At 34.7% G+C, this 20,009-nt stretch overlaps 1 long non-coding RNA gene across 1 annotated transcript in view; it reads left to right on the top strand.

Annotated features, from left to right (window-relative positions):
- The first annotated feature begins 868 nt into the window (after positions 1–868).
- The window catches only part of LOC138175943 (uncharacterized), a 56,527-nt gene continuing 37,386 nt past the window's right edge, over positions 869–20,009 (top strand). Inside the window, exons 1-2 of the long non-coding RNA XR_011172131.1 lie at positions 869–1,188; positions 1,933–2,096. This is a non-coding gene — a long non-coding RNA (uncharacterized lncRNA). The remainder of the gene's footprint in view (positions 1,189–1,932; positions 2,097–20,009) is intronic.

Genomic DNA, 20,009 nt, shown 5'->3' on the forward strand with positions numbered 1-20,009 from the left:
GCCCTCACTTGTCTCTCCTTTCTGATTGTAATGCTGGAGAGTTGAATAGGAAGCTCTTCCCCAAGTCCTTCCTTTGTAGAGGGCTCTGAAGTTTCAGCATTTTCTAGGCAACTCTCTTTTTTTATCCCAGAATCTCCCCTTGGTTTTGGTTCAGTTGAACATCATCCTATCTTCTCTCTGCCCCTTTTCTTTTTCCCTTAGGGTGCTGTCTTCCTCCAATAGATTGTAAGCTCCTTAAGGGCAGAAATTGTTTTTCTTATTCAAATCCAGAACACTTAGCACAATGCCTAAGGCAAAGAGGCTAAAAATAAAAATAAAATTTAGCCCCTACCCTTGTCATTGAACTCACCTAATGGGAGAGACATTATTCATACAACCATGCACATTATACATACATACACATATGTGTTTATATTTACACATACATACATATATACATATGCACGTGCAGTTCAAATGGAAGGTATTCTTATTGGACAGCCATTAGTTAGCCTAGGGAGGTCAGGAAGGCCTCTTGCCAAAGGTGGGATATGAGCCAAGACATTAAGAAAGCCAGGAGGCAGAAGTGAGGAGGGAGAGTATTTATTCCAAGCACAGTAGAAAGTCTATGAAAAGGTAAAGGGAAGGAGCTTTGTGTGAGAAGAACAGAGTAATTATAGGGTTAACCAGAGGGAAACAAAATGGAAGATTATTGGAAAAGTAGAAAGGGGAAAGGTTGTAAAAGGCTTTAGATTATTTCATATTTTATTCTGGAGGTTATAAGGAGCTATTGGAGTTGACTGAGTAACGATGTGTGGCAACATGGGCAAATGTGTTTCAGGAAGATCACTTTGGTAGCTGAGTGGAGAATACAGGGGAATAGGGAGACATTTGATGGAGAGAGAACAACTGCAAGACACTGCATGTCCATAGCTCAGGCAACTCAGTTCAACAGAGCCAGACAAGGGGACTAGACTCATACATATGTCAACACAACAGCATGAGAAACAAGAACTGGAAGAGTCTGGATCACAGGAGTCAGGAATGCTCCTGCATCCAAATCGACACAACAACGTAGGAAATGCTGAAAGCTGGAGCACAGACATGGCAGAACTTTAGGCATCTTTTTGAGGTCAGCTGTTTTCAAATGCCTTTTTTGCAGCAGTGATTGAAAGCAGGTGCACAGACAGACCCCTCTTATTTGCAGAGGTGAGAGACTATGGATATAGAATGTTGTATATACTGTTTAATTCAGTTGGTTTTACTCAACTGATTTTTTTTCTCTTTCTTTTAAAAAAAGTTTAGTTATATGAGATGACACCCTGGGTAAGAAAAGGCTATGCTCATAAAAGTTGATATTAAAAAAAAGAGATATATTTCTCTTTTCTTTAGTTTTGAAGAAAGCATGTTCATACCAGGAAGGATCAGAAAAATTGGTAACTGGTGATACTTTCCAGGAGCTGCTTCATTTCCACTGATTATATTGTTTATAAAAAGAAGAAAGGTCTCAGATCAACACTCAAGTGCATTATTAGTCCAGGGCATGGTATCAAAGGCTGATTCCACTGGGGTGGGTGTGGGGAAGGTTGTGGCTACAGCTCAGTAATAGAAGGTAAAGTCTTTAAGAGCAGACAGTGCCTTACTTGGTATTCATATAACTGCCTGGCAAATAGTCACTTAAATGTTTGTTGATTGGTTGATTAATTCACATGTCCAACAGGTTCCTGTTTACATATCATTGTAAACACATAGACAAGACCAATATATACCCTGTGGACTGAATCCAGTAAACTAAACTCCCAGAAATTATCACAAATCAAGAACTTAGAAAATACTACTAACACAATAAGTGTAGAATCTATCTTTTTTTCAGAATGATATGAGTCTAACGCAAATCATCAGCATTGAAGACTCTTCTGATATTATCCTTTTGCTTTTCTTCTCTGCTTCAAGGAACTTTTGAGCATCAGCTGGCCCTGAATTTCCTGAGGTCCTGGCATTTCCACTTCTTTTCTGCATGGACCAAACCCTAAGTTATCACTTCAATGTGCGAGCACAGACCTTACCTTTTACAGAAAATCAGCCTCAAATGACAGTTCTGACACACCAACCCACCAGTAAGTGGAAACTAACATCTTTATAAATTCTCTATCTCTATTCTTCAATAGTTCTAATGGCTAGAAAACTCTCCCCCAATTTCCTTTTCCTAGATTGGTTTCCTTGCAACTTCCATCTATTGGCCCTATTCTGTTCCTTGAGTCCAATTAGCACAAGTCTTTTTATTGATAAAAGCCTTTCAAATAACTGAAGGCATTGTCACTTTCTCAGTAAGTCTTATTGCTCTGGGCTAAATATGCCCAGGTTCTTAAGGTATTTCTTATATAAAAAGGTTTTAAAACATCATCATCATCCCAATCATTCAGTCATGTATGCTTCCAGTTAGTCAACATCCCTTTTAAAATCTGATGTCCAATGGGAAAAGGACCCACATGTACAGCAATACCTAAAGCAGCTCTTTTTGTGGTGGCCAGGAATTGGAAATTGAAGGGATACCTATCAATTGGGGAATAGCTGAACAAATAGTAGTATATGAATGTAATGGAATACTATTGTGCCATAAGAAATGATGAGCAGGCCAGCTTTAGAAAAACCTAGAAAGACTACAGGAACTGATGCTGCGTGAAGTGAGCAGAACCAGGAGAACATCATCCAAAGTAACAGCAACATTGTGCAAATGATTAACTTTGATAGACTTAGCTCTTCTCATCAATGCAAGGATCTAAGACAACTCCAAAAGACTCATGATGAAAAATATGTCCACATCCAGAAAAGAACTATGGGATCTGCATGTAGATCAAAGTATACTATTTGCTTTTTCTCTCTTTTTCTTTGTTGTGGCTCCTCCCATTGGTTCTAATTCTTTACAACATGACTAATGTGAAAATATATTTAATATATATGTATATGTAGAGCCTATGTCAGATTGCATGCTGTCTTGGGGAGAGAGAGGAAGGGAGGAAGAGAAAATTTAAAACTCAAAATCTTATAGAAGTGATTATTGAAAATTTAAAAAATAAATGAATTAACTAATTAAAAATAAAATCTGATTCCCAGGATTGAACAAATTATAAGAGACCCAATCTGACCATAGCAAAGGACAACAGTACTTATGTGTCCTTTATTGTAGATTCTATATTTCTTTTAATTGAAGGAAAAAACTGTTTCTTTTCTGTTGTGTATCCTCAGTGTCCTTAAATGCTTGTTGAATGGAATTATTTAAATGTGGTTGTAAATAGCATCCTCTTTTTTGCCAATCATGTCATACTTTTGACTCATATTAATCCTATAATCATTTAAAACTCTGTTGCTATTGTTTTGTTTAATTTTTTTATGTTTTTGTTTTTTTTACCAAGTTTTATTAAGGAGGGGGTGAAAGAAGGCTAGAGATTAGATGCACAGAAGCAAGAGCAAATAAATTCACCCCTAATCTCCCCACATTCTGTACCCTTATGGTAGCAGGCCTGTTTTCAGACATAGATAGTACCTTCACTTAAGTTCCTCAATTCTACTCATGCTCCTACAAGTAGCTAACAATAGGAAATGCTTTGTCTTATTGTGAGTTAATTTCTAGGATATAGGAGTAGAAATAGGGAAACAGCATTTTTCTTGTTAACCAGGTTTTTATTTTAATGATTCTAATGAATATACTCTATGTAAAAATGCCTAATGGGAATCTGTTTCTTTATGACTGTGGGATGGATGGTATGAACTATTCATAGGTAAGAATTTAAATGACATGAGCTGTACAGTTAATGTTAAGATGGAAGATCCCAAGACTTGAATCATTTATTCTAAGGATAGGGATCTAGGAACCCCAAATGACATGAATTATTCTGAATTTTGCCAAGAATTTAGTTTAAAGTTAATATTCTATAGTTCCTGAAATATCTATGTGTGTATACATATTATATGTGTATGTATATAAATTGCATATGTGCACACACACATATATACATATATATATATATATATATTACATGTGTATGTATATGTGTGTGTATTTTTTTCTCCATTCTGAAAATTTGTACAACATTCTCTGTTCTTCAGTATTCTGATTGCTCTCCTGTTGTCCATAACTCCTATAGGATGGAGACAGTTGTTCAACAATAGTGTCTGTAAGTTCTCTTCAATGCCCCGAAATATGATTCTTCTGTTTCTAGGAACCTAAACTAATTTAAAGCACCAATGTGCCCCCTCTGTGCCCCCTTATCTGTCTTGGGCTTCAATTCACTCTTAATCATGTTTGCTCTTCCTTTTCCAAACTAAAGAAAATCCAGCTGGATAAAGAAGATGGAAACAAATTAGGGGTTAAGATCTTTTTTTTTTCCTTTACATTTTGTTCACTTCATATCACATCTCCTAAGGGCTTAGTCTTTTCTTGTTTTGAACAAACCTATCCCCCAACTCCTTTTCATTTGTTTTTATCATTTTTAAATCTTCAGTTCTTTTAGAGTGTTATGGCCTTTCTGATACTTCTTTATTGTTGTCCTTATTCTAATGCACCTTTAGAAATGAGAATGCTTTGGTGAATAGCTTATATATCTACTTAGATTGATTTATTGTAGCAGCCATCCTTCCCTTTTCTTTTACATTACTAATATTCTGGAACATATAAGAAGAATTTTGTTGTTGAAAGCCTTTTATTCCTATGGAGTCATCTTTGGTTTTGAGTCTCTAGTGGTCGGGTAATCATATTTAATATATCTTGTAACTTTTTTCATGTTTTCCTGAAGTCTAGAGTATGTATTTGAATATTCCCAGCATCCTCCTCCTTGACTATTATGAACTTTAATATTACATGATCAAGTTTGTCATCTCTTCAATTTTTCCTATGAGTTATCCTTTGTTCATGCAAAGCAACCTTCTCTTGGGCCAGGAATGTTAAAAATTATTATCAAATTTAGAAATGCATTTTCACTTTGTTCTGTTAGTAAAGACTGCTATGAGCTTTATTTATAAATCAATGACTCACTAATCACAGAGGAACAAAAATCATCACAAATATTTCACATAACAAAGTTTTGTTGTGACATTATGGCTTAAATGAAAATTATAGAATTTAAGACAGTTTCCAAAAATAGTTCATATATATGCATGTCTTCCTTACATTTTATTATCAAAAGGGAAAATAATTTTCTACCTTATGTATTTTGTTTATATATATACATATATATCTTGTATATTTGCTAAAATATGTATTAAATATATTATATAGAAATATATTGTGAAGCATAAATATATAAGTATATATGCATATATAAATTAAATCCATTATTTTACCTTTTTAAAAACTTTACTTCAAAATGCATCTGCTCTGTTAAAGTATGTTATTGTGAAAAATAATCTAGTCTCTGACTAGATTAAGTAATAGAGACTGCCCAAAGAGATCATAGAAGTGGGAAGAGGCACCATATGTACAAAAATATTTATAGCAGCTCTTTGTGTGGTGGCAAAGAATTGGAAATCAAGGGGATGCTCATCAACTGATGAATGATTAAACAAGTTGTGATTTATGAATGTAATGGAATACGATTGTGCTGTAAGAAATGAGGAGCAGACAGACTACATAATAACCTGGAGAGACTTATACAAACTGATATTGAGTGAGAAGAGCAGAACCAGGAGAAATTTGTAAACAATTACAGAAACAACATATGTGTGGTGACCAACTCTGATAGACTGGGCTCTTCTCAGCAATGCAAGGTTTTAAGACAACTCCAAAAGACTCATGATGGAAAGAGATGTCCACATCCAGAGATAGAATTACAGAGTTTGAATGCAGATTAAAGCAAACTACCTAATCTTTCTTTTTCTTGTTTTGTTTTGTTTCCTCTTTCCCACTGTTCATTCCATCAGTTATAATCTTTCTTTACAACCTGACTAATATTTAATGTGAAGGTATTTGTAGATACTAAAAAAAAAAAGTAATAGAGACTGGACTTGTTGTTTCATTGGTATTGGTTATTCCTAGTTGAGGAAACTTGCCACGTTTTCTGCAACTGACAATCTTCAAGAGCTGTTTTAAAATCTGAGAGATAAAGTGCTTTGTGCAAGGTCATATGTGTGTCATAAGTAAAACTTGAACAGGTCTTCCTAGCTTTATGACCAATTCTCTATCCACTCTGCTACTGACTTCCTTAACCCCCTAAAGATTGCATAATCATACTCATTGTTGATAATAGGGTCATGGAGGTAGAGCTGGGAGGCATCATCTAATTCAATAAACTCATTTTAAAAGTAAAACACAGAAAGATTAAGTAATTTACCCATGGTTACATAGGTACCAAGTAGCAGAGGAAGAATTCAGCATAGATTCTGTGATTCCAAATCGATGTTCCAGAACTGTACCATGCTGATGTATTCATCAAAAAAATGTCTAGGCTTATGTTTAAAGATCTCCATTAACTCATCCCAGTTAATGAATACAACCACATAGCCAGGATTAATTCTAGTGCTTGCCATCAAATTAATGTGATAACTCCCCTACAACCAAGCTGACAATTTTTGTTTTGTTTTGTTTTTAATTTTCTACCCCAGACACATTTCATTTTTGATTTTTCCTTTTTTTCCTTAAGTAATTAAACTATTATAATTCAATGAAGACCTAGGGAATTTTTCAGTACCCAATTTTGTCAATATCCAAGCCCTACATGAAGCTATATTCTTTTCATTACTGTTAAAAGGAGCATTTATATATAGAATCTGTATCATATGGCTCATAAAATCATAGACATCTCTTAAGTTGGAAGATAACCTCTGAAGTTATCTTCCAACTCGTGGATTAACAGATGATCAAAATGAAGCCCAGGGATATTGTGACATTTCTTATTTGAATTCTTGTTGTCTAGTTCTTTTTTGTGTCTCTTCAATAAAACCTGTACCTCTCAGGGATAAGAGCCTCAACTTTCTTTGAATCCCCCTTCACACTTCAAATAATAGATATTCAATGTATACTGAATAATTAATAAAAATATAAATGAATGGATGAAGCTCTCTTAAAATGCTAAAGTTATTAATTTTTTCAATGTTTAACTCCCCAAAATTTGTGGAAAAATAATAGAGAAGAAGGTTTTTAGGCTGAGTTTACACACATGAAACTTAAGTGTATACAATTTTAAGAGGAAAAATAAAATTTCAAGTCATAGGCCTACAGACCCGGAAGGAATTACTATGGTTGTGTAGTTCAAACTATATTGAAAAATGAACTAGATCTTAGATATCCTGAGCTCAAAACTCATATAGACAGAACGAACTCTCAGTGCTATGAAATGTTTAACATTATGCAAATATATTAATATGCTGGCAAACGCTGGAATTTATCTTGTTTTTCTTAACTATATTCAATGAATCTCTTCTAAATAAATTTTAACAAAATTGAAATGTAATACCGGTATTCTAAATCCTATAAAAATCCTTCATAGAAACTTCAGTAGAACCAGGTACTTTTCCTTAAAGTTAACAGGAGTTAATATTTCAATACAAAAATATATAATACATAAAGTTATTTTCGCAGTAAAGAAATCTTGGGCAGCTAGATGGCATCATGAATAGAGGGCCAGGCCTAAAGTCAAGAAGACTCACTCATCTTTGTGAGTTGAAATCTGATTTCAGACACTTATTAATGGTGTGACTCTGGGCAAGTCACTTAACTCTGCCTCAGTTTCCCCATCTGTAAGATGAGCTGGAGAAGGAAATGACAAACCATTATAGTATCTGTGCCAACAAAACCACAAAATGGCTCATGAAGAGTCAGACACAATTGAACAGCAACAAAAAAGGTAATCTTATGCCAATTCCTGACCTACTGTCCTTTTTTTCTCTTTATAATGAAAGTATTTCTCATCCTAGGTATGGTAAGATGGAGAAAGCAGAACATATAGAATAAAATAAGTTGAGTTTATTTCACATTTCTCCTACTTTTGACAAAAATCCATGAAGTGCTTTACTAAACACTAGAAATAGAAAGATAAAAAAGAAGTAACCTCAAGCATCCAGGAGAGAGATACAGCAAGTAAACAGAAAATTTTAATGTGAGATAGTATAATGCAAGGTAAAACACATGGTAAATGATACAATTTAATTTGGGAGAAGGATTTACACTCAAAAAGCAAAGAGCTCTAGCCAAGTTTGATGTGGGAAATAATACTCTTTTTATGGGGGGGAAGGAAAGAAAAGCATCACAGAAATAATAATGCCCAAGAGACTAGAAAGAGCATTGAGTTTAGTCAAAGAATCTGGGTTCAAATTCTGTCTCTCTCACATATTCCCTATGTGACCTCAGAAAAGATATTTCACCTGTTTCTTCACCTGTAAAATGAAAAAGTTAGACTTGATGATATGCCTATGACGAAGGAAGATAAAGATTCTGAATAAAGGGGGAGAAGGAATGGGGATAGAAAGGAAGGGGTCACAAGCCATGTAATTGGACAAAGGCAGGAGACATCGTATAACCTTAAGCAATTCATTTAATTGTTCTGAGCTCCAGTTTTCCTTTCTGTGGAATGAAAGTTAGATTTGATGATGCAAAATTGCAAAAAAGCACATTTAGAATTGTCTAAAAAGACTTCCTAATGGAGGCTTCAAAAAGGGGAATGGGCTACCCAGATAAGGGTTGATTTCCCTCTCATTAGGGGTCTTCAAACAGAAAGTGACCATCACTTGTCAGGGATGCTATGGGCTTCTTTTAGGGTGTGAATTGAATTTAATATCTGGTGAGGTTCTCTTCAATCTCTCAGATTCTCCAATCCTGTGATATAATATAGGTTTTTATAATGTAAAAACAAAATTAAACTATTAAGAATTCTTCTAAGGAAGAGTAATTCTGAATTTATTTTATTAATAATATCTCAACCATATACTTAATGATGATATTTTTATAGTGCTATCAAGTTTTCCAAGGGTTTTTATCACATCAACTCCATAGCATAGTAATGGGGAACAGAGGGTCTGAGAGGGTTTAAGTGACTTGCAGATAGTATGAAATAGTATGAAAGGTGACTTTTGAGTCCAAATCTTCTAAATCTAAGGTTAGTGCTCCACTTACAAGGCCACACTGACTCTCATTTAAAAGAAAGGGAGAACAATGAAGAAAGACATAGATATAGTGACAGGGTTAAGGAAGGGATAGAAATAGTGATAGGAATAAGGTTAGGGAAAGGTGTAGGTACATCGTTCAAGGATGGGAGAATTTAAGACTATGGATCTCGGAATACATCATTTTAACATGATTGTTAAAAAGCTTTGTGAATTTCATACAGCTGTAATTGGTATGTCTTGATAATTGATGTAGTCTGGGTTTAAATGGTTCAAGATTTAGCAAAAAGAAGAAAGAAAAGGATGTCTATAAATAGATTAGTCCCTAACAGAACTGGTGAAGCCCATATTTATGAAATATAACTTCATGTATCTAGATCAGTAAGGAAGAGAACAGTAGAATCTGTAAAATACAGAGCAAGGTCTCCCAAAGTATAGGCGCAAGAACAAACAACTGTGCGACTGAAGAAATGGGTTCTTTTTCAGACCATCTCTGTCACCTGCACAAAATGACTTTATATTTCTGTTCTTCAACTACCTCATCTGTGGGGGGAGGGGAGGAGAAGGGGAAGAAGGTGACAAGCATTTTTTAAGAATCTACCATATGGCGGTTCCTCCTTTCTTCTTACTTCTAGATTGTGAATAATTCAAAATCCAGGGTGTGTTGTTGTTGTTGTTGTTGTTGTTGTTGTCGTTGTTGTTGTATGTCCTTCATTCTCAAAGAGGACCATGACATTAGGGAGGTGATGTAATGACACACAAGTGAATTGGATTTAAGTGAGGGAGGGCTATGCAAAGTCTCCAGCCTCAGACATAGATCAGGGTGACTGGAGATGGCCCTAGATATGATAGAGACCTTGGCTTTTTAAAGCTACAAACATACACACATATATGCATATGTATATATTCATGTATGTATATATCACACACATCACACATATATTGTGTATCTGTGTATGCATATACACATACACACATCTGAGAGGGGAAGACCCTCAGGGTTTCTGGCTAAAACACAAACAGTTACTATTTACATTCACTCTGAGTCAATTAGGGCCCTAACAATGAACTAGTAGGATTTTGTCTGGGCCCTATTGCTGGCCAATCAATGAGCAATATTATCAAGAATCCATGCATTGAGCAACGAATCGGGACAAAGCTGCATCCTACTTTTAGCTCCTAAGTAATAATTATAATATTTTGAGAAGTCACAGAATCAGAGAATTTTAGAGTAAGAAGAGATGTCAGGGCAGCTAGGTGGTACAGTGAATGGAGCGCTGGCCCAAGAGTCAGGAGGATTCAAGTTCAAATCCAGCCTCAGACACTTACCACAAAAACTAGCCATGCGACCTTACGCAAGTCACTTAACCCTAACTGCCCTCCAAAAAGAAAAAAAAAAGAGATGTCAACCACCACCTGTTTTAACCCATACCCTCAAAAGAATAAGCATTGTCATATATCAGGTGTGTGTGTGCGTATACATACGTGTGTGTGTGTGTGTGTGTGTGTGTGTGTGTATAGCTGTCAAGTGAGTATCTTCATTCTGTTTGAAGACTTCCATTGAGGTAGGATCTACCACCTTCCTAGGTAGGCCATTCTACTTTTGAAGAGTTTATCATCTCAGGAAGAATTTTTTTTTTTACTTACTTTCTTTTTTTTCCCTTTAGATCAAATCTAAATTTACCTCTTTGCAACTTCTTTCCATTATTTATTCCTAGAAATAAACTCAAAGGTAAAATGAGACAAGTCTAACCTTTCTTCTGTGGGGGAGATCTTCCAATACATGAAGAAAATGGGTCAAATCTGACTGGATTCAGGGTTTGTGACATGTTCAAGGAGGATAGGAACCTCTTGTGTGAGGGCTTGCTGAATCCTTTTCAGGGTTTTCCTTACATTTTTGGTGGATACCTGGTACTCAATTCACATCTGTAGCTCCAAGAAGATGTAGTTTTGATGGGGTACCTGGGGTCTAAACCAATTTGTAAAACCAGTTTGTACAATTGTAACTGCAATTTGTATTGTAAAATTGTAATCTGTAAAATCCCTTTCCCAACCTCAAACTCTGACCTTTGCCCCCTGTCCACACTCCGCCTAGGCAACACCTTGTGACTCCTTTGTTCTTACTTAATCTCTTCAAGTCTCCTCTGGTCTGGCCCAAATACTCCTTTGTCCTTGCCTCAAGTCTCCTCCTGGGGTCTGGACCAAATCTCATCTAAACTATCTATGAGGGGCGGCGAGGTAGCACAGCGAGTAAGAGCACCGGCTCCAATGTTGAGAAGACCTGGAGATCGAATCCTGGGCTCAGACACTTAGCACCCACCCAGAAACACCTGGCAGTGTAACCTTGAGCAAGTTACTTAACCCTAATTGCTTAAAAAAAAAATAAACTATCTATGCACTAAAGTCACAAGTTCCTCTCGGTCAGCTCTAACCTTTATCTATGCACTGAGGTCCCTTCCTTCCGGTAAGCCCTGACAATGGCAGCCCTACCCTTTAAAAGTAAAAGCATGTACCCCTCTCACTTGCAGGTCCCCTAAAGAACTCTTGCCTGCTTCTTATAGAAGCGTGACAATAAACTTCTACAACTCTCACTCCAATTAAGCCTGAGACCTTGAATTCTTTCCAGAAGCTATTGCAGCTTTTCTGGTCTTAGGAAAGATCAGAATTCCTGCTGAACCTATTGGGATTCCGTCCCTCATCAGTATGGGCAGTAGCTACACCTTGGCACAACGATCTCAGGAAATAGGCTAAACCAGGTTGAGGGGTGCTGCCAGGCCTCAAACCCATTGGTGAGTTAGTGGGGAGTATAGCCCAAGAAATTGAAGACTTCCCCAGTAGAAAGGGAGGAATGAGAACAATTTATTCCAACAACTGTGAAGGTAGCTGAAGCAAGAATTATAGATTTCTTAGAGCCTTCAGACATTAAAGATGCCAAGGTCATTCACCATATCCTGGGATCTCCAATTGGCTTGACTTTTGTCTTGCTATTGGACTCTGATGATTCTGGAAGAGTGAGGCTAACAACTTTGTTCAATTCTACCTCATTTAAACCTAAGTCATGCAAGAGTTAAGACATCGCCTGTGATGTCATTGGTTCTCTTTAAAATGGAGGACAAACAGCAATTCTGTAGTTAGTCAAACCTCTCAAGACTAAAATTATGCCTTAATATGACTCTCATAGGTACCCCAGGCAACTTCATGTAACATGTAGCAGAAGTGGTAGGAACCTTACAATACAAGTTCAGGAGTCACTGATAGTAATTAAGTTCACAGATTCCTTGGAATTTGAAAAAAGACCATTTTATAACCCAGTTATCTTTAATGATTCCCTGAGGTACATATGAATACTAACTTTTAGCATGGTATCGAAGAAATGCAAAGGAATCCCATCAAATCTATTTTCTTCTTACTGCTGACAATGAAAATCCATCAAAGGCGATATCTTAGAGGAAAAAATGTCTTTCTCCCTCAGAATTTGGAGGTTTATAGAATGGACATGTGAGAAATTTTGAGAATGGTTATGCTTCAAAAATACTAAAAGTGGTAAATGTGAATATGCCTTCAAAATTGTTTATTTAGTGTTAAACTATGATTATCCTCTTCTTGTCCATGTTCTTATTTAAAAAGTCAAGTTTTTCTGTGATTTGCTGTGTTAGTGTAGTCTTTCTCAGGAAAAAAAAAGGTCAAATGATTTTTTTAAAGGAGAGATGTTCCATTAAGTGTTCTTAAACTTTTTTTTTCTTTGCAATGAAAGAAAAGTAGAATTCTCTGAGGCAATAAATGCTATTTAATACAGATAAACAACACAAAACAAGTCACAAAACAAGTCCTATCCCTGAAGAGGGTTTAAAATGTAGGCAAAGGCCACTAGAAATAAAGGAGGCACTTTGAAATAATTCAACCCTCAGGGGTTGATGTGTAGTTAAATCTAGACTCTTTAGCCTTACTGAAAAGAAAGCCATTCAACTGAGAGACAACAATTCAATTTTTGAGAATTAAAAAAAAAAAACCCCTACATAGCTATTTATGCATTTGTTTCAGTTAGGTAATCATAAAAGTGACTTCCATTCAGTAAAGGATAGGAGGGGCTGTCCTGTCTCATAGCCCAAACAATATGGTCCACAGGAGCCACATAAGAAAAGAATTAATGAATTCTGTATTTTCCTGCTCCACTTCCTCAGCTTAATGTTTCATTTCTGCCTGGCAAAAGAGAAACTTGTTCCATATGCTTAGGGTTACTCTATTTTAGAGGTATTCACACAGAGATGATGGCTATGCAGATCATCATTATAATTCTCTGTTTGTTTCTCAGGTTCTTCTAAACATCTGGGAAACACTCAATACTTGGGCAGACTGTACTTTAGCTTTTATTTGGATCCATCTGTGATCCTGTGAATAAAACAACTCTATTGAAATCTAATTTCAAAGACATTCTTGCCTTCTACTGTCTCAGTGGTGCTTATTTCTTCATAGTCTGTTCCGGGTAAAAGCATAATGATTAAAGACACAAGCTACATACAGTGTGAAAGGCTAAAAATATAGTGGTGGTGGTTTTTTTTTTTTAATAAATGGACTGGATCCAACCTTCAGATGAGATAAATAGGAAGAAGCTGACCTGTTGACATAGTTGGTGTATCTATTTATTATGGAACTATTTTGAAGAAGACCATTTTTAAATCTTTACATGGAAACAAAAAGTATGTACTGGCTTCACTTTCATTTCTAGAAATAATATATATTATTCTTCAATGGATCTGTGATATCTTCAGGGTGGGAACTCTATTCAGTGAAACTGAATTTATTTTCTCATCCTGTATGATATTTGGCTATGTTGTGCCATAAGTGCTCCACAAGGAGTCTTTGAAGATGAAGGAGGACCAAAGCACTACTTGGACTATCTTGGATGCTTAATCTTTGAGTACATTACTAATCACATATCTCCTTCTGACACTTTTGTGTGTAAATTACCATTTGATAGGGTTGAGATTTTTGTGAACAGCCTTAAATTTCTCTATTGTCTTTTGGATTATCTGAAATCATTATTTTATAATATATAAAAATAAAGATTTTATAATATATTTTTATAAAAAATATATAAAATTTATATATATATTTTAAAAAGATTATTTTATAATCTATAAAAATAAAGATTTTTTTTTCCTGTCATATAGCCACATAGCACCAAAGGGAAAGTATTAGTGCTATGGACTTGTATGTCAAAGAGAGGACCAGCGTTACTGAAAACACTGAGAAATTTCTCAAAAATAACCAATCTATTCACACTCTTGTTCAATTTTGACCCATGCTCTTTATCCATTTTTGTGCAAATTTAAAAGACTATTCATTCAAATAAATATTACAGGTTGAAAAATAGGTGTTCTTCATGCATATGTATGTTTTTGTTATTTGCGACTCTTCCTTTTTTTTTTTCTTTTTGGAGGGGAGAAGGTAGGGCAATTGGGGCTAAGTAACTTGCCCAAGGTCATATGACTAGTTTTTTTTGTGTTAAGCCTCATGTGTGAGGCCATATTTGAACTCAGGTCCTCCTGACTCCAGGATCATTACTCTATTCACTGCACTACCTAGCAGACCCAGTTGCAACTCTTCTGAGAGATTTGAGAGAATTTAATTTAGGAGGATCTGTAGTATTTGAATGTTTTAAAAATTGTAATTAATTAAATTTAAATTAAATTATTTTTAAAATATTGCAATGTCACCACCACACAGGGACATCTGAAAAAATATACTATGTAAAGGGAATCCTTATTCTATCCTGACATTGCATTGGACATTTTATGTGATAATGGTAAACAGATTTGGTGAGTCATTTTTCCTCATTTTGTTCATTACTTAATATTAATAATAATGACTTATTTGTTGTTGTTGTTGCACCTATACAGTCATCATTTATTGCATGGAACATTACAAGGAAAACTGTTGCAGGAGAAGATTTCTATCTGCATTTTTATCTATAGAGTCCATTTTAAAAATATTCATCAAATAATAAAGAGGTGTCTTATATTTTACATAGTTCTCAATCATGTTACTTAAGAGTATAGTCAGCTTAGAAAAAACATGGAAAGACTGGCATGAAATAATGAAGGCTGAAATAAGCAGAACCAATAGAACATTGTGTATAGTAATAGGAATATTGTTTTAAGAATGACTTTGTGTAAATAAGTTATTTTGGCTATTATAAATAACCAAATTAACTATAAAGGACATATGAAAAAAGACATGTACATCCAGAAAAGAATTGATAAATAGAAGTATGTATAGAATAATTTTACATATACTTATATGTATGCATGTATATATTTGTGTGTATGTGTATATACATCCATATATGTATGCATGTGTGTGTAAGTATGTATGTGTGTATGTATGTATATAATTTTGTCTAATGGTAACCATCTCTAGGGCAGGGGGAGAGGGTTGCTATATACTTGAAAAGAATGACAAGTTGTGCATAGTAGATTTGCAGTTTCATGTGCAATAATCTTTTTATTGCACTATATGGTGGAAATGTTTTTCTCATGAAGTGAAAAGAAAATAAACTTTAAAATATTTTTTAAAAGAATATGGTCAGTTGTAGACTCTCATTTATGAAAGCCAACATATTCCTTTCTCATATTTTCATCACAAGTACTAGGAATAAATGGAAATGAATTTAAAATGTCTTGTTTACCATGTCATTCTCTGTTAAATTCTGGATTTATAAAATGATGAGAAGACAATTCCTGCCCTCAAAGAGCTTATGTCCTAGTACAGAAAATAAAGCAGATAATTTCTTTTGAGAGTGTAGATTTTGTCACATCTCATGGCACAATATTATTCCATCACATTCATACACTATGAATTTTTTACCCATCGTCCAAAAGGTGAACACTCCCTCTGTGGGGAGCCAAGGAAGTCTGATTCAGGACTCAGACTATGTGCTCTATAGAAGACCCTTCACAACATGGCTTTTTTTTAAGCTGGCTCCTTGGGTTTTTTGATATGGGTTATGTTGTTTGAGTTCTGAGACCAATAGGATCTGCCCCAAGATTTTAGTTATTGAGAGCCAAAATAGTTGATTCAACACTCAGGTATCTTTGGGTGGTCAGCTCCAAATGTGATGTCTTTTGATGATTGCAACTTTGGCTTTGAAGTCTGCTCTCAATTGTATCAGTTTATGACTGTGGCTGCATTAAGAGGTACCTGAGGCCTAGATCAAATATTTTACCTTAAGACCTTGTCTCCTAGATAACAAATCCTTATCAAATTATTGATTCTGTGCTAATTCCAGGATATAACAGACTAAGGTAATGATAAGAATACTCAAGTCCTATTCCTTTGTCTCATTTGCTCTATAAAAACCTTGTGCTAAGAATCAGTGAATGGAGCTCATGGTTCTTCCTTGAATTACCCACATGGTCTAGTCATTTCTTATTCACGTCTCTGACCATGCTTACTGATGGGTACTGAGCAGCTCACAGCACCCCTCAGTCTCCCAATTTTGGCTACTATAAAAAGATTATCTATCTGTGTGTGTGTGCACACATATGTGTTTGTATATGTGTATCTAATGTAGAGTATATATATATTTGCTATACGCATGTGTATATGTGTATATATATACACACATATTACATATATGAATGCTCAGCTAGGTTCCTATTAGGGTGAATAGAGAAACCACTGAAGTAGTTGTACTATGTGAATTCATGCTTCATGTTTCCTTTGCACTGGAATCTAATGCCATATTTCATGTTCTTATGACTTCAAATATTACAAATGTGAATATAAGAAGCCACCTCAAGGAATCCATTATTTTCACTCCTTAGTACATGTGTGTGAATGTATATATATACATGTATGTGTGCATGTATGTATATACAACTAGGTGGCACAATATGTAGAGCATACCAGGGTTATAGTCAGGAAGACCTAATTTCAAATCCAGCTCTGGGAATTTACTAGCTGTGTGACCCTGGGCAAGTCACTTACCTTCTGTTTGCCTGACTTCATCATCTGTAAAATGGTAGTAATAATAGCCCCTGCCTCCCAGGGTTGTTGTGAGGTTCAAATGTGATAATAACTTTAAAGTGTTTAGCACAATGTCTGCCTGGCACATTGTAAAATCTATATAAACAATAGCTATTATTGTTGTTTTTGTAAATATACATAGATCCTTTTCTTCTTTCTTTGTTTTCTCTCAGGGTTAGGTCTAGTCAGTTTAAGGTTCAAAGTATGTGTGTGAGTATGCATATATGTGCATAGATATATATGTATATCTGCCATATAGACAGATATAAACATATGTGTGTACTAATAAGTTTTTGGTCATGGGTCCAAATTTTCTACAATGCTCACAGCTCCACCAAGAGAGTACCTTATTATTCTTATTCCTACTCCCTATTCATTTTCTTCTTTTGTCACCTTTACCAGTCTGATAGTTATCAGTTAGAATCTCAAAATTGTTTTAATCTACATTTTTCTAATTATTAGCTATTAGTATGTTTCATATGATTATTGATAGTTCAGAATTTTTCCTTTGAAAACTACTTGTATATATCCTTTGACCATTTTTCTATTGCAGAACAGGTTTTAACTTATAAATTTGAATCAATTCCTTATATATCTAAGATCAGGGACCTTGCTGCAATGAGATTTCAGAAATGTTCACCGTAAATATCAAGATTAAAATTATAGCATCTCTATCATAAACATCCTATATCAATGATTCATGTGATCCAGATGATTCCACCATCTTTGTTGTTGTTGTTGTTATTTGGAGGGGAAAGGAAGGGCAGTTGGGGTTAAGTGACTTGCCCAAGGTCACATGGCTAGTTTTTGTGTTAAGTGTCTGAGGACGATTTTGAACTCAGGTCCTCCTGACTCCAGGGCCAGTGCTCTATTCACTGCACTATCTGGCCACTCCCATCTTTGTTTTTAAAAGCAATTTTTTACTTTTCAAAAAAACTCAATGGAGATTTTACAGTGGGATCTAATGTTAATGGATCTATGTCTGTGAAGAATGCTATTAACTGACATTTTTTTCTGTTTGTTTCCTTCCTTAAGTTTCATTTTTAAAAATCTTGGGATGAGCTGATTAATTGGGTTTCATACAAAGTAATCCACACATTTAGTTTTACCTACAGTTTCTCATTTGTGTATCAGACAATACCACTTATAATCTTCCAATATTTTCTTTTTCAAGGTTTTATAGATGAGTTTATGTTCTCAAATAATATATGAGCCTTAGTTGCCATGTCTCTCCACTTAACAAGTCAATTTACTGTTTGTTGGCTGAGGTATGTACTGGGATCTTTTGGCTTCCTCATCTAGAACTAGATGAATTTTCCATAGGACCTGTCAATAGTCCATGTCCATACCTCTTCCTTTATCCATTCTTCTCATTTTTGAGGGCTATTAGACTTTTTCAAAATAGTTCGGTTTATAGATGTCAAGTGTATACTATATCTTCTTATAATTCTTATCCTTTCTTTTAGTTTGGTGTGGGTTTTATATGTATTTTAATAAACCAAAATGTGGCCTATAAATAGCCATTTCAAAATTAGTAATTGTTTCTTGTCTGATGACACTTTTTAAGTTATTTATATACTTTATCTCCCCATATTATGCAACAGATGTTGGCACAAAGGCTGAAATTATCTTCATATTCATTTATCTCATATTACTCATGGGCAGTAAAAGGCAAGTTAACAAAATTTCCCATGAAATTATATTTCTCATTGCCTTTAGATGAAAACTATTTCTTTATATAGTTCCCCAATAATAAACTATGAGATTTCCATCCATTTAGCTACAACTTCTTCAGGTAACCTGGTTTCATTTATAATCAAACTGTTGGTATTGATATGAGTGAGTACTTCCAATAGTATGCCAACTAGCTGGTCACTGGACAAAGATCCACATTTGCATATGCTCCAATTAATTAATGTTTACGAGACTTTAAAATTGAAATTATTTTTAGCACTTTTCATCGTTTTGATTCTAAGGTGAAGAGATTCAAGTATTCAAAGATTTTAAAATTATTTGGAAAAGTGAACAGATGTGTTATCCTTGGACCTAGATGATAGAAGTTGGAAGCAATTAATTAAATCATTGAGATGTAGACAGATTACCAATATTAAGGAATAATTCCTTCAAATTTCCTGTCTTTGAAATTGTTATGCAATGACTGAATAAATATCTTTCCAGTATGTTGTAGACAAAATTCTTCCTGGAGTAACAGTTCAACTACGTGATCTTTATTTACTTTATAAAACTGAAGTATTACAATTGTGTTCTTCCATAAAATGTGATGAAATACTGGATTGGAAGTATTAACAGAGTAACAATAATTGTGGAATCACACATTTTCAGAAGGTATCTAGTCTAGCCCATATCCAAGCAGTAACTCTATTTGTAAAGTCCCTGAGTAGATGTCATCTAGCCTTTACTTAAAGAACTTGAGTGATGTGGAACTTGTTTTCCTTGTAAGGTTCTGTTTCACTATTGAACAGTTAAAATGTTAGGAAGCTTTTCATTGCATTTCAACAAAATTTGTCTCTGCAGTTTCTAGCTATTGTTACTAGGTCTGCTATCTTGGGTAAAAACAATCATCATCATCATCATCCCATTTACACATGATAGCTCCTTGCATACTTTAAGACAGCAATTATTTTTAAGTAATATTTTATTTCCACCAATCACATGTTTAATAAACAATTTTTAACATTTTTTCAAGTTTTAAGTTCCAAATTCTATCCCTCCCTCTATCCTCACTCCCCTCCTTGAGATGGTAAGCAATCTGCAATAGGTTATACACATATTATCATGTAAAACATTTCCATATTATTCATTTTGTATGAGAAAACTCTAACCAAAAAAAAAGTAAGGGAGAGAAAGAAAGAAAGAAAGAAAGAAAGAAAGAAAGAAAGAAAGAAAGA

This window comes from Petaurus breviceps, unplaced genomic scaffold, assembly GCF_028583685.1.
Source record: "Petaurus breviceps papuanus isolate PSGF00001 unplaced genomic scaffold, PetGlider_PUasm1.0 80, whole genome shotgun sequence".
NCBI classification, from domain to species: domain Eukaryota; kingdom Metazoa; phylum Chordata; class Mammalia; order Diprotodontia; family Petauridae; genus Petaurus; species Petaurus breviceps.